Below are 14996 nucleotides of genomic sequence, written 5' to 3'. Positions count from 1 at the left end.
TGTCACTCTGCCCAGACGTGGATTGGAGTCAAGCTGCAAAACACCAGAGTCATAAGCACAGATAAATGTGCACTTTCTAGAAGTGGCATTTCTGTGATAGTAATAAAAAATACACCCACACCAGTAAGCAGTATTTATTATCACCATCACAACCGTACCAAACACGCCTACACTACCCCTCATAAATCAGACAATACCCTTTACACATAAGGCAGGGCATTTCTAATGCAATCCTATGAGAAGGCAGCACTCACAGCAGTGAGACACCAAGTTAGGCTGTTTGTCACTACCAGGACAGGCCATGCAATATGGCACATGTCCTGCCTTTCTACATACATGGCACCCTGCCCATAGGGCTAGCTAGGGCGTACCTTAGGGGTGACTTACATGTAGTAAAAGGGGAGTTCTGGGCCTGGCAAGTAAGTTTAGATGCCAGGTCCCTGTGGCAGAAAACTGCACACACAGACCCTGCGCTAGCAGCCCTGAGACAGGTTTGAAAGTCTACTTCAGTGGGTGGCGCAAGCAGCGCTGCAGGCCCACTAGTAGTATTTAATTTACAGGCCCTGGGTATAGAGATACCACTGTACAAGGGACTTATAGGTAAATTAAATATGCCAATTAGGTATAAACCAATCATACCAACTTTAGATGGGAGGGCACCTGCACTTTAGCACTGGTCAGCAGTGATAAAGTGCTCAGAGTCCTAGAGCCAACAGCGAGAGGTCAGAAAAACCAGGAGGAAGGGGGCAATAAGGCTGGGGATCTCAAATCTGTTTTTTTTCCTGAAAATAGTTACCTTCAGTATCCAGTCACTGTAATCTTTGAGATACCTTGAATTCCAATATGAAACAATGTTGTCTAGTCCTGGAAAACACTGAGCTTGCAAACCTATCTTCAGCTCCAAACAGGAATTCCATACCCCTTTCACAATCTGAGTGAGATTTCTCGATCTGCTCCCCCACCAAATGCTCGATATACCCTGCAGCTGTAAAATTGTGCACCTTTAATAACACACTGCAATTTTTCAATGCCTTCCCAACACTTTGCAAAGCAAAAAGTCCTGTCTTCATCTCCAGACCATTCACATGTTCTTGACTGTCCTCCCAAGTCCATCTTCCACCTGCCTCCTATTTACCTAGACAAACTCCCCAACCAAAAAGACTTGCATCTGTTCCTATCACGTAATCTTGCTAAATCCCAAAAATGTCTCTGCCATTCCAAGCATGTAAATTGCCCAACCACCAGGTCAATTCTTCGTGTGCTTCCATTGAATTTGGGACCCGATCCCCATACCATAAGCCTTTCCTCAATCCTTCCACTTTCAATCTCTGTAGTGCCCTGCAATGGAGCGGACCTGGAAAAAAACTCCTGAATAGGAGATGAAAACAAGCCTATTATTCTCTCTAAAGATCTCAGAGAAACATAATATTCCTTGAACATTTGTTTTACCTCCATATTCATTTTCATCACCTTTTTCTTTGGTAAACTCATAATTGACAATATTGAATTCACCTGAAAACCTACAAACTCCAGCTCCTGACAGGGTACTAACATTGACTGTCCAAATTTAGCAGAAAACTCAACAATTCCTAAAGGCCTACAGCAAAATGTAGATAGCTTTTCAACTCTTTCTGATCCTGAGACATGATCAAAAAAATCATCGGGATACATAATAAGTCAAATTCCCATGTCTCTCAAAATTTTACTCTACTGGTCCCAACACCTTTGTATAACACCAAGGAGCCGAAGCCAGAGCAAATGGAAGACATGTAAACTGATACAGTTCTCCTGACCACCCCAACTGAAGAAACTTGTTACTGTCTTTTGCTATTGAAATAGTAAAATATGCATCTTTTAGGTCCATGTTTACCATCCAATAATTCTTTAAATAAAATATCCTGCAACAGATGGATACCCTCCATCGTGAAATGCCTGTAAACCAAATACCAATTCAGATTCAGTAAATTTATCATGGGCCGCCATTGACCTTCTTTTTCACCAAAAATATTGTACTCACAAAAGTTTATTCTTCCTCTGACACTCTTTCTATTGCTTCCTTTTGTAACATTTCTTGTACTTCCTTTGTTACGAAAACCATTTGTTCCCTTTGAAATACCATGGTTCCCCCATCTGAACAGTTAAATCACTGAATTCTATTACATAGCCTTCTACAGTGTTTAATACCCATTGATCTTTTGTTATCGTTCTCCTATTGTGTATAAACTTCCTTAACCGACCTGTGACCCTTCCTGGGGAAGGACAGAAAAAATCTTCATACTTATCTTGAGATCCTTGCACAAACTGAGCCCTTCCTCTGGCTTGGCATTGTCTGCCACCTCTTGCTCTTTAAGGGTAAAATTCAGTAATCAATTGAAACCTTGTTGTTAGAAATGGGGTCTTTGGTTGGCAGTCAGGTTACCCTCTGTCCAAGCAAGGACCCTCACTCTAGTTAGGGCAAGTCACACACAATCCAAATTATCCTGTGCCCACCCTCTGGTAGCTTGGCACTGAGCAGTCAGGCTTAACTTAGAAGGCAATGTGTAAAGTATTTGTGCAATAAATCATCCAATAACACCAGATAGCACCAAAGAAAATACACCACACAGTGTTTAGAAAAATATATGATATTTATCAGGATATTTGCAGGTCAAAAACAATCAAAGATGCAATAAGAAAATGTAAAGATATCACTGAAAAGTGGTATAAAGTGTCTTAAGTCTTTTAAAAGCAAACAAAGTCTCTTTCAAGCACAAAGTACCTGGTTTGAGTGAAAAATCTCGGCAAAGGGTCGCAGAGGAGCAGATACGTGAAAAATGGTGTGTGCGTTGGTTTAGCCCCTTCACACATGGACTTGCGTCGTTATTTCCCATGCAGGGAAGATGTTGCGTCGATTTCCGGCGTGCGGACGGCCTTCTCTTCGGGTTGCGGGGTTTTTAGAGGCCCCGGGGTCTATGCGTGGAATTCTGGGCTTGTTGGCAAGTTCTGCATCATTCCGGTGGGTGATGCGGGGAAATTTCTCCCGCATGGTAGGCGCGGCATCGATTTCCCCTCTGGGAGTCGGGCGGTGTCATCCCAGGTCGGCTGTGTGTCGATCTGGTGGGCCGTGCGTCGAAGTTCCGGTCGCACCGCAGGCACCGCGTCGATCTTTTCCTTGCGAAGTCGTGCAGCAGCGTCCCAGGTCGGCGTGCAGTGAATTTTTTACCGCGGAGCAAGCTGTGCGTCGAATTTTTCGCCACACAAGGAGTCCAGTTGCAAGAGAGAAGTATTTTTGGTTGTGAGACTTCAGGGAACAGGAGGCAAGCTCTATCCAAGCCCTTGGAGAGCACTTCTTCACCTCAGCCAGGGAACAGCAAGGCAGCAGGGCAACAGCAAGGCAGCAGTCCTTCAGAGAAAGCAGTCAGGTGAGTCCTTTGGGCAGCCAGGCAGTTCTTCTTGGCAGGATGCAGGTTCTGGTTACAAGTTTCTTCTCCAGGAAGTGTCTAAGGTGGTAGGGCAGAGGCCCTGTTTTATACCCAAATGTGCCTTTGAAGTGGGGGAGACTTCAAAGAGTGGCTTAGAAGTACACCAGGTCCCCTTTCAGTTCAATCCTGTCTGCCAGGGTCCCAGTAGGGGGTGTGGCAGTCCTTTGTATGAGAGCAGGCCCTCCACCCGCCTATCCCAGGAAGACCCATTCAAATTGCAGATGTATGCAAGTGAGGCTGAGTACCCTGTGTTTGGGGTGTGTCTGAGTGAATGCACAAGTTGCTGTCAACTAAACCCAGCCAGACGTGGATTATAAGGCACAGAAGGATTTAAGTGCAGAGAAATGCTCACTTTCTAAAAGTGGCAGTTCTACAATAGTAATATTAATTCCAACTTCACCAGTCAGCAGGATTTTGTATTACCATTCTGGCCATACTAAATATGACCTTCCTACTCCTTTCAGATCAGCAGCTACCACTTCAATAATGTATGAGGGCAGCCCCAATGTTAGCCTATGAAGGGAGCAGGCCTCACAGTAGTCATAGGGATTGTGAAAAAATAAATGTGACAAGTATGGCAAATAAGCCACTCCCATTCAGCAGAAGAGTGGTGGGGTAGCAGTATTTGTCCAGGGGTGAACTTTGGAGTATAATATTCCAAATATTTGTTAAAGAATGGTGAGGAAAGTACTAACCTTTAGAAATAATACATATTTAAATGACGTGTATTGCACACAAAAATGTACAGATATTGGATTCCTGTGCATATTTTTCATTCGTAAATCACACAAGTGCCTTGGGTGTTTTGATCCTTGTAAAATATTTTTTCATCACTCTTAAGAACTGTAAAACAAAGCGTTTCATTTGTAGTTTCCTCGCTATTGACACAGTTTAGTATAGTTCATTTACAAGTCCTGCAGGTTTTCACTTCACACTCCCCATTCCGAAGGAACTTTGCCATGTGGTCTATTTACCTTGCAAATTCCCTCACTTTGAAGTCAGAGAAAGGAAAAATAAATACATTCTCCGTGTTAAAAAATTAAGTAGCAAATTGTCAATAGACATTGGGGCATATTTATGAAACTATGGCACATCAGAGGTGATGAGCCACTTGTTCTGGGCCCCCCTACGGGCATCTAAGGACACCATGGTGCGCCGTATTTATGATATGGCGCACCATGGTGCACATTAGGGAACTAGCGTCAGTAATTTTGATGCTAGCTTGTCGCTTTGCAGGATTAGTGCAAAAAATGTTGACGCAACTCCTGCAACAAATTTAAAGGAGGCCCATTTAAAACAAAAGGAGCCTCATTTTAAAACCTGCCTTAGGCAGGCATTGAAAATTATGCTACAAATGGTGATGTGGACTCTCATAGATTCCACTGTGCAATTTTTCTGGGCCTCCTAACGCTAGAATGCCCCTCTTGCATACACTATGCCTGGCGCCTTGCGCACATTATGCCACTTTGTAAATTTGGCATGGTGCTTCTTCCACCCTAAAGCCACAATAGCATCAAAAAAATAAAGCTAATGTGGCGCACAGTAATGCTAGGGCCTTCAGAAATATGGCCCATTGCTAGACACTTGACTGCTGTCTTTGAGCACACAGTAAATGTCACAAGGCAGAAGCAAAATGTCACAGTTGCTTGATCATTCTGCTTTTGAATTACTGCAAGGTTTTGGTGTTACTGCAGCGGTTCCCACACATCTGCTTCCAGCACCCCGGGGTCAGATTCTTATAGTTGTAACTAAATGGCTAAATATAGTACCTTGTTACTGAATTAAGAAACTGTCCAATTGTAAAATACAAAGCAATGCATTCAGTAATGTAAACACTTATTTTGAGCTACGCTGGTCAGCAAAAAACATCTGTCTGAGATGGCATTTAGGCTGTAAGAGAGTTGATCATGTGTGCCATTCTGCTTTAACAGTGTGAGCACAGGTTGGGCCTTGATCTATATTGGTCAGAAGTAAAGATGGTTGCATGCAATAAAGTTCCTGTGATGATTGCACAAATGTTATATATCAAAAGTAGTTTTATTGCACGCCTTCTTTAATTGACCTAATTGTACACGAAACACCCCTTATTACGTCTTACGGCTTCCCATCATTGAACCTTTAACACCCTGATCTACCTCTAAGTGCTATCCTTCACAACACATTAAAAATCCCTTTCTATCCCTTAACGCTACCCCTCCATGAACCGTAAGAACCATTGACTATCCTTTAAAACACCATAAAAACGTTTATTTCTACCATTCCCTTAATCTAAAATCTGTTAATTCCCATTACTGCTACCCTTCTCAGTACTCTAAAAATTTACAGTATCCCGTAACACTGCCTTTCCTGAACCCTAAAAATGTCTTACTACACTTTTACACTACCCATCCTGGAACCCTAAAACTAAACTGCTCCTTAATGCTACCCATCTTTTAGCCCAAAAACCCTTTCTAGCATTTACTCTTCTCCTTCTTAAACCCTAAAACCCTTTACTACCCATTAATGCTATCTTTCCCCAACCGTAAAAATCTATTGCTACCTCTTATTGCTATCCTTCCCTGAAGCTTAATAATCCCTTTCTACCATTTTATGCTATTCATCTCTGGATCCTAAAAGAATGTACCAAACCTTACATGCTACCCTTGCCTGAACCCTACCAACCCCTTAATACCCATTACATCTACCCTTCCATGAATCTTTAAAAACCTGCACTCGTCATGTTCCGCATTACCCATACATCACAGCAAATGCTCCTCTCTACTTTTGCAGGAGGATGCCCTCTTGCACCTGCTCCCAGTACCTTTATATTTGCCTTGTAAGGTACAACATTTTTTTATTGTTGTTTTGTAGCCACAACTTTTTTTTCATTGTATTTTTTTCATCAGACAACATTTTTTGAAATCACTTTTTAGTCTACTTTTTTCCCCTATATTTCTTTACTGCAAACCAGAAAGACCGGCTATTTTGTACAGTGATGGATGGGAAACACTCTACATTTCTATACCTTCAACTGCCACAAAATAGGAGGTTCTGAATACTTCCTTGATAGTGCTGCAAGCAAGGTTGTGTAAATTCTTGAGTGGAAGACAATAAATGAAACAATGCGCTCTACAGAGGATAGAGTCATACTGTTAGATAAACGTTTAAAGAAGGGTGGAGAACAGACTCCTCATATGTAAAACTTACAATACATTATGAGGTTCTATTTAGCTCCCAACGATTGTTGCAGACAAAGCTGAGTAATATGAGTGTGGAACTACTCTCCACTTATGCTGGGATTGCCCTGATGGATGCCATAATGTATCTAGTTGTGCTCTCATTGTGCCCATGAATGTGCAGGATGTTATGTCAATGTGTATGCTGCAATATATCACTCCTAAGGGTATCCAGATGCCGGAGCAGGAATGGAGGCCGGGTGGAGCTCCTAATTGAACAGCCAGTCCTTCCGTTTCTTGCAGAAGTTGATAAATGAAGGAGCTGTCATAATGTGTTGAGGAAGTTCATTCTAATTTTTGACTGCGATGAAGGGAAAGGAACGCCCTTCTCCCTTGCTTCTGTGGATGCAGGGAACCTGTGTGAGGGTGAGAGATGTAGATGGCAGCTTCTGGATGGTTAGTAGAGGATTTTTTTAGTGTTTGATTTAACAGGTAACAACGACATGCAAGAGAATATATTCATCAACATATATTTAAGCAATCAATGCAGCACAAAACAAAAGTAACAGTTGTTGCATGAAATCTCACATAAGTATATTAATCCCTCAGCCTGACTGGTCTAGCCCCATTCTTTCCCCCATCTCCCCAGGTGTCCCAGCTACGTGATCCCGTAACAAGTGCCAACCCCATGTGGACCCCATTATAGACACACCATTAATATTTGTCAGTGGGAAGCTGCAACCGTCCATTCAGTGGCCAGGTGGTCAGACGGAGCCAGGTATAGAATCTGGGGAATGAGCAAGTAAGTATGTCTTCAGTGGTTCTTAGATGTCTCTGGGTCTGGAATTGGATGGTTGCAACTCAGCATATACTTCAAGTTAATCCTTACACTTTATAAAGTCTTGCAGTCACTCTTTAAATTTGGGAACACGCCCCGTGCCCCATCTGCAAGCTATTCTTTCTTGGCTAATAAAAGAGAGATACATATCTCCGATATCTAGCCTCTGTGGGTGCAGTGTAGCCCAGGACCACCATCACGGGGAGAGGTGAGCAGCGTCAAGATTATTTGGGACAGGGAAGCCTCCAGCTCCCCCCAGTAACGTAAGACCCCGGGGCACTCCCAGGCCAAGTGTAAGAAATCCGCCCCTCTCAATCCGCACGTCACTCAATGATCATCCGAATGTAAGCCAAATTTGTGAAGATGCGCCAGTGTGTTATTTATTTTATGAAGGCACTTGTAGTAAATGATGCGTAATCTGCTGCTCGAGGCAATGCGGCCTGTTTGTTTGCAGCAGTAAATCCATTGTTGTCGGTAAATGGTTTGGGTTACTGCCTATCCCAGTCTCCCCGATCCCCACACGGTACAATGTAGACACTGAATGACTTGGCTCTCTTGAAGTGAGTACCGCATGAAGAGTGCTGACGTGGGAGGGTTCTTTAGGAATGTCAGGTGTGACTGTTTTCACATCATGGTTTAAATGGAAATAGAGGAAGGAATCTAGCGGTGTCTGCAGTGCACCAGTTAGGAGCACATCACAATCTACAAATTGACCTTCCCTGTAGAGGTCACTAGATGGTTGGTAGAGTTGAAGTCAGTCACTGAGGTATGCTGGTCCGGTGTTGTGGAGGGCTCTGCATGCATGGATGAGCAGCTTGTAGTGGAGACTATACCTCTGTTAATCATGGATATACTAATGATGTTGGTCAGAAATCAATGTTATTTATTTATAGTCTTTAAAAATCTTCACCATGACCTTGTCCAGCTCTCCGACTACAGTGACTCCTCCTCAGACACCACCTGCTGTTTGCCCTGAAAGTAAGCCAAGATTGGGTCAAATCCACCCCTTGTACCCACTTATTCCATTGTGGTTGGCCTTAGCTTATGCCTTTGAACCGGTCTTGCATGGCCAGATACCTGCGGTTGGCGCTTTGACATTTTGGGTGCTAGATGTCACAAAACAATTTACAAATTCATCACTCTGGCTGTACTGATTGAATTTAATTCATTTTTGGTGCCATATTATTTATTACAATTTACTCCATTTTCCCAAGCAAGTTTGGGATTTTTCTTGTGTTGTGTTTTCAATGTATTACTGTTTGTGTGCTGCATAAATAATGTACACATTACCTCTAAGTTAAGCCTGACATCTTTGTGCCAAGCTATCAGAGGGATAAGCACAGGTTATTTTAGTGTCTTTTGTATATCACCCTGACAAAGACTGTAGTTGTTGTGTGAGTGGGCCTTTCACCCCTCTCAACCAATAACTCAATTTCTTACACAATGTTTCTGAAAAAACATATCCTGATTTCCATGAAATGTTTAATTTTTCAGCTTTTATCAATATGTCCCTTCGGTTTTGGGGTCTTTAATTCCAGCACCTAAAATGATCCTGCTGAGAGAGACGTTTAGCCTGATTGCCCCTTCTTTGCATAATTTGTAGTACCTCAGGTACTTGAAAACTTAGTTAGTTTACATTGTGTTGCATTGTTGGTTTATGTTGTGTTGCCAGAGGCTGGACATTGGATCAGCAGCACTTAATTTGTAAAAGAATAAGTGCCAAGGCCCACATTTTGGCTGAGCAGCCCCCGGATGATGCTATTGAATGTCAGGAGTGCTGAATATCTGTGTAGTCTTAATGCAATCCAATACATCTTGCATTCATCAGCAAACATTACCTAACTCTTTACCTCATTCTTTCAGGTTATTTTTCATCCTCGCTTTATCCCTTTGTCACTCTTTCTCCATAATCTCGCTTTCGTGTTTTTTTTCTATCTTCCCTTAAATCAAAGTCTAAAGAGGATAAATACAGGCTGGTCCTCTAAATGACTGCCGGGTGGCCCCTACCTGCAACTACTAGCCCAAATTATTCAATGTGGATCAGGATGTGAAACAGTGTAAACCAACCAATGTCCTCTGTCTAATGTTCGCTAGTCCCATAGCCCAAAAATTAAAAAAAAAAAGAAATGTCTCCAGCTTTTCTTCTACCCGTTAAAAAACAATCTTCTTTGGATTATTTTTAACAACTTCTAAACTTTTAATTGCAAAGACAAGGATAACATTTTGGTTCATACACAGGGTACAGAGGTTGAAGAAGGCCCGCAAATTGATATTTATGTTTAAGTTGACGTATTAATTACATTGATTAAGCATGTGGGTGTGTGTGTACAGTTAAAGAAAGAAGAACAAAAATAAGTGAAGAAAAAAAAACAAAGGCTATTAACACACCGTTTTAATTCAAGCCCTGTGTCAATGGTCCCATCAGAAGGAAAAGTCATTTCAAATAGCGCTGATCAATGTGTACTGTCTGGCATGCTGACTGGAACAGCCATAACCGTAAAGGGTCATTAAGTATAAGGCTTTACCAGTAACTAGTTTTTTTTCAGATTTGTGCATCCTATTATTGACCATGTCTAATAGCCTCTCAATAGAGTATATATTCCTTATCTGCACCCACCACGGATGCAACAGAGGAGCAAATTGGTACTTCCAAAAGTGTGCAGTAGCCAGTCTAGCACCTAGTAGGAAATGTGTTAAATGTGCCTAGTGAGTTCTGGATTCTACTCAATCAGGCCATTCTCATGTCATAGAGACTGCTGTTTTGGCCATCTTAGATGGCATCAATCCTGAATCAAGGGAATCTCATCCGCTGATCCTCCTTGACATCTAGGTAGGTTGTGACATCATGTCTATGATGTGATGATCTCTCATCACTCTGCCAAGTTAGTCTGCAATTAAGTTCCTACCCAGCTGCGATAATGTTTACTCACCCAAGTCAAATGGACCACCTGTCGCCTTTCCTTTCCTCCCTTTTCCCTCACCTGCGGTGATGTTCAAGGCTCTTCCCTTAGCCACAAACTTTTCAAAATCTATTTCTTCCCTATTGCATCACTCATTCAATATTTTGGTTTTAAGCTCCTTCAGATGAAATTCAAATTATGGTTTCCATTAGAGATAACTTCAATGATGCCCAGGCAAACATAAGTTCTTGCTTGTTAGAGATTGCCAATCAGATGACTAGAAAGTCCCTTAAATTAAATAGTGACAGGACCGATCTCTTAATTGTGGGTAGTCGTCTTCAAACTGATCCTCCCTTTAATAAAACCGCAGGATTAGGTTAGGCTCTGTCTTCTATGACTATCCATCAGCACTCTGTAGTGAAATTGGCAAGGATGAGTCATCCTTCTGTCACCTGCATATGCTCAAGACAATAATTTTAGTTTTTCCTTTCTCTTCCATGTAACCCATTGTTGAAGACATCATGTTATCTCAGAAGGACTATGGAGCTCACTCTACTTAGGCATTCTTGTCTATATTTCACAGCAACTTCAGGTTGCCCAAATTGCAGTTACTGCTCCAATCTTGAACTACCCCCTCACTCTTCTAACTCCAATCGCCTTAAGGATCAGTACAGGTATTGAATTCCCAACCATGCTATTTTCAAACCACTATGCGTTTGCCTCTGCACCCTTCATAAATTTGGCCCTTTTATATCTCAAAAATATAATTCTTCCTTATTATCTCAGTCACCCTCTTCCATCATTCTTTACCAATCTTCTCCTTCAGAGTAAAGTGCTAGTAATATTGATGCCCATTGTGCTCCTGAGTATCAAGTACAAGAATAGCATAGATTACCTAGTCAGAGCTGCACCTCTGTCTACCTTGATAATATATACCATAAAAATGCATACATGTGGAGTTAGGAATAGGAAATCTATACTTACTATTCAATATTTTGTCTCTTGATATTTTGTCCATGATATTAATCTCCCATGGTAGCCTGGACTCAATAATCAGGAGCCACACCCGAAGGCTTCTGTAAGCATTATGTTCACTGTTCTCCCAGTGATGGCAGTGTACAAGACTTGTGCTGATCCAGACTCAGCTATAGCATGGGACAGTAGTGCACAGTGCAATCATGATTTCCCAAGATCATCAGAACACCGTACTACTGCTAAAATCAAAGATAAGCAGTGCACAGTTCTACTACTTCCACCAAGTGAGAAAGTGCACCAGAATGCTATTATGTGATAGGCACAGTGTTACACATTTCTATTACTGCACCTAAGAGTCAGCACCTCACCATACTACCACTGAGCCCTTAGTCCAGCAACCCATAGCACTACTACCAACCACTGTCGTCACTACTGTACAGCACTGTCATCATGACCAGGTGATCTGATGCACAAGTACCAAGGTAACCAGTGCAAATAACTGACACCATACAGGCTAAATCATGCATAGCACCCGTCAATTCAGTGGGGTCTGCGGGCACAGCAGAGTCTCCAGACCTACTAGGGTCAGCAGTGAACAGTCACCAGACCCCGCCAGAGGTCAGTAGTTCACATTATTATTGTCATGCCCTGCAGTCATCATACCAACCTGAGGTCAGAAATGCATAGCACCACCTTCGTTCCCAAAGGTCAGCACATCACTTACGTAGGGCTCAAGAGCCAGCAGTGCACCTCAGTGCCAGAATGTTCAGGTCAGGAGGGCACAGCACAACCACAGCGCAGTGTGCAGCAAAATAAAGTATTGGACCAATCTTGTCAAACATGTGTCTTTTAGTAAAGGCCATGCCGTTGACAGGGATAACACACTAGTATAGGCCATGTAGACCATCGCCTAGAGCAGTGAGTGATGTGCCAAATTCATAGACCATAATCACATTAAAAACAAGCACTGGCAATGCTAATCTATCTGGCTTTAAAGGAATATTTTATGGAAATGTGAAGCATTAAAATAAAGTAGTATGTGAATAGATGTATATTTAAGTTAAAATATCAACTGACAGTTGCACTGTCAAATCACACCTGAAAATCCATATAGGTTAATGAGTGCCATCCTCCCATTTGGGCTAGTGCCAGACAAAAATGCCATAGATAATCTAGTTATATAAGACACTTTAATAGCATTACAATGCCATGTATGTTCCCTGAAAATTCAATCTCAGGCAGCTGGATCAATAAACAAAATCACCACAGCTGTGTGGAGGGCAAGCACCTTCTTGTGGAAGAACACAACTTCTGCCCAATCAAAGCATGTACTTCTGGCTCCCAACGTGTGGGTGGAGCCACCGCTTCTCTCTAGCGATTCTCACATAATGTCGGGGTACAGCTACACTATCAAGCCAGACCATAAAAAGGTAAATGAACAAATAATCAGGACCGCTCCCGATTGCATTATCCACTTAGAGCTTCAGCCCTCGGCTCCTAGTCTAGTGCCTCCCGTGCTGATGGCTAAGGTACCTTGACATTCAGGGAGTGCATGCTATAAATATGAAAGTGTCCACAAAAGCATCAAAATCACCACAGACATTTGCATTTTGGGGATTTATCAATGAAACGTTTCTTAACAGATGATTCTGTCTCCTGGAGTAACTGATGACAGTCACTCTCCCCAGGGCTTTAACTGCCAACGAGTGTATTTTCAAGAGGGCATTATTTTGTTCATAAATCGTTGGCGTGATTTTTTTTGGATGGTTGGGTTTCTAGCTAGCATCCTTGGGCGGGAAGCTGACGGTGTGATAGGGCTCCCCAGCCGCAGATGGAGACGTTCGGTAATCTGTGCACTGGTGCGGAATAATGACCTGATGTGCCAGTCTCTGACAGGTTGGCATTTAGAAATCCTACCCTGGATTCGCAACGGCGCCTGTCCGATGTAGTGAAAGCACTGACAAGCCTTCCCCCTCGCTCCAGGTTCCACGTCATGGACAGGGTGTTTTTTTGAGATTCGAGATGACCTGGTTTATGCTTGTAGGGGATGAAGGAGTTGGTGGGGGTGGAGGGCGTGTTTATATTGTTCCGTAAATCAAAATGACGGGCCTCCCTAGCAATGTTTTTGAGAAGGTATTCTGCCAAGCTGTCAAAACGGAGCCCTAATTCAGACCACCTATCAAGTAGTGGCCATAGCCAGGGGGAGCCTGGCAGAGCCCAGCGCCACCCTATTAGTGCTTGGCCCATCTAAAAAGCACCTGATGACGTGTCAAGAGATTGCTTCAAAATAAACGCTTAACTCTCCTAAAACTTCCTTCTCTGAGTTTACATATGCTCAGCATGCAAGCTAAAATGAAAGACCCATATTGCATTTTGAAACTTTGACCATTTTTAAAATGTTTAAATGTATAGTAAATGAATATACTCTTGCATAGTTATATTTAAAAATAAGGCTGATGTGTGGGATAATCAATGCTACAGGAGGCAACAGTGAAATGCATGTTGACTCTCGCTTATTTGAAAAGAGGTGCTCTCTTTATCTATAATGTTATTTTACAACATTTAAAAAAATATATATTTATCCTAAAACACGCATCACGCAGTTCCATTTTCATGGTTCTTCCATCCCTGTAGTTTTTCATTTGGATTTGGGATGGCGTAGCTTATAAAGAAACAATGCCATCATGTGAGACACTAGAGCGAATGCTGTGACATGGGGGACCCACACTGGCACTAGGAAACTGACACAGGGGAATCAAAAATAACGCAGAGGCACTGAGAGATGGACATCAATAATGGCACTGTGCCATAAGAAGTCTGGCACTGGCATGGGCACAGTGACAAATGACTGGCACACTAACAAATGGATGAATGACACTTGTACACTAACAAGGGAACGCTGACACGGGAGCACTGGCAAACTGTTTTTGTCACTAGGCTAGTGGCACAGGTAAATCTAATCTGACACTTGGCAGAGTGGGCACTAAAACAGTATTGCCATGGGAACAGTGACATTGAAACACTGACATGGAGCACAACACTAATGTTTTAGACACTGAAAATATTTTACCTTTTGAAAGGTTGGTTCTAGTAAATGCAGTGTTTCATTTGCCACAAGACTGATGTCAAAATCGTTTCAACACTGTAGCTCCATAGAGCGGCAGTAGCCTTGAAGCATGGCTGCCAATTCTTGCTTACCTACTGGTAACGGACATAGCTGCAGACATTGCCCAGTGCCCACTGGGTATTACTGTACGCCATGCACAATGCATTCTGAAAGCAGAGTTACTGGGCACAGGGTGTGCCTCAGGCCTGCTTGTGGCTAGTGACTGCAAGGCCAGTTCATGTCACGCAGTTAGAGAAGACATACATATTTCAGCTAGAGGGCATGTCTGATGAGTACTAGTGAATTACTGGGTGCTATGGTGTCAAATCCAATCATAATTGGTGACAACCCATGTGTTTTTATATTATATGTAGTGTCTTGCATGATGTAAAATTGAACTTTCCTGGCTCCCCAAGGACTGTGTATCAGTGTGCCATAATCGCTGGAATAGCATGTACGAAAGCTTGGCTTAGAATGTTGGGGTTCACAGGTACATGCAGAGGAATAAAGACATGTTATTTACAGCTCTGTGAGTGGCCTAGTTATTCAACGAGTACCAGG

Source organism: Pleurodeles waltl, chromosome 4_2 (assembly GCF_031143425.1).
Source record: "Pleurodeles waltl isolate 20211129_DDA chromosome 4_2, aPleWal1.hap1.20221129, whole genome shotgun sequence".
Taxonomy (NCBI): Eukaryota; Metazoa; Chordata; class Amphibia; order Caudata; family Salamandridae; genus Pleurodeles; species Pleurodeles waltl.
Note: the sequence above shows the minus strand (reverse complement) of the source record.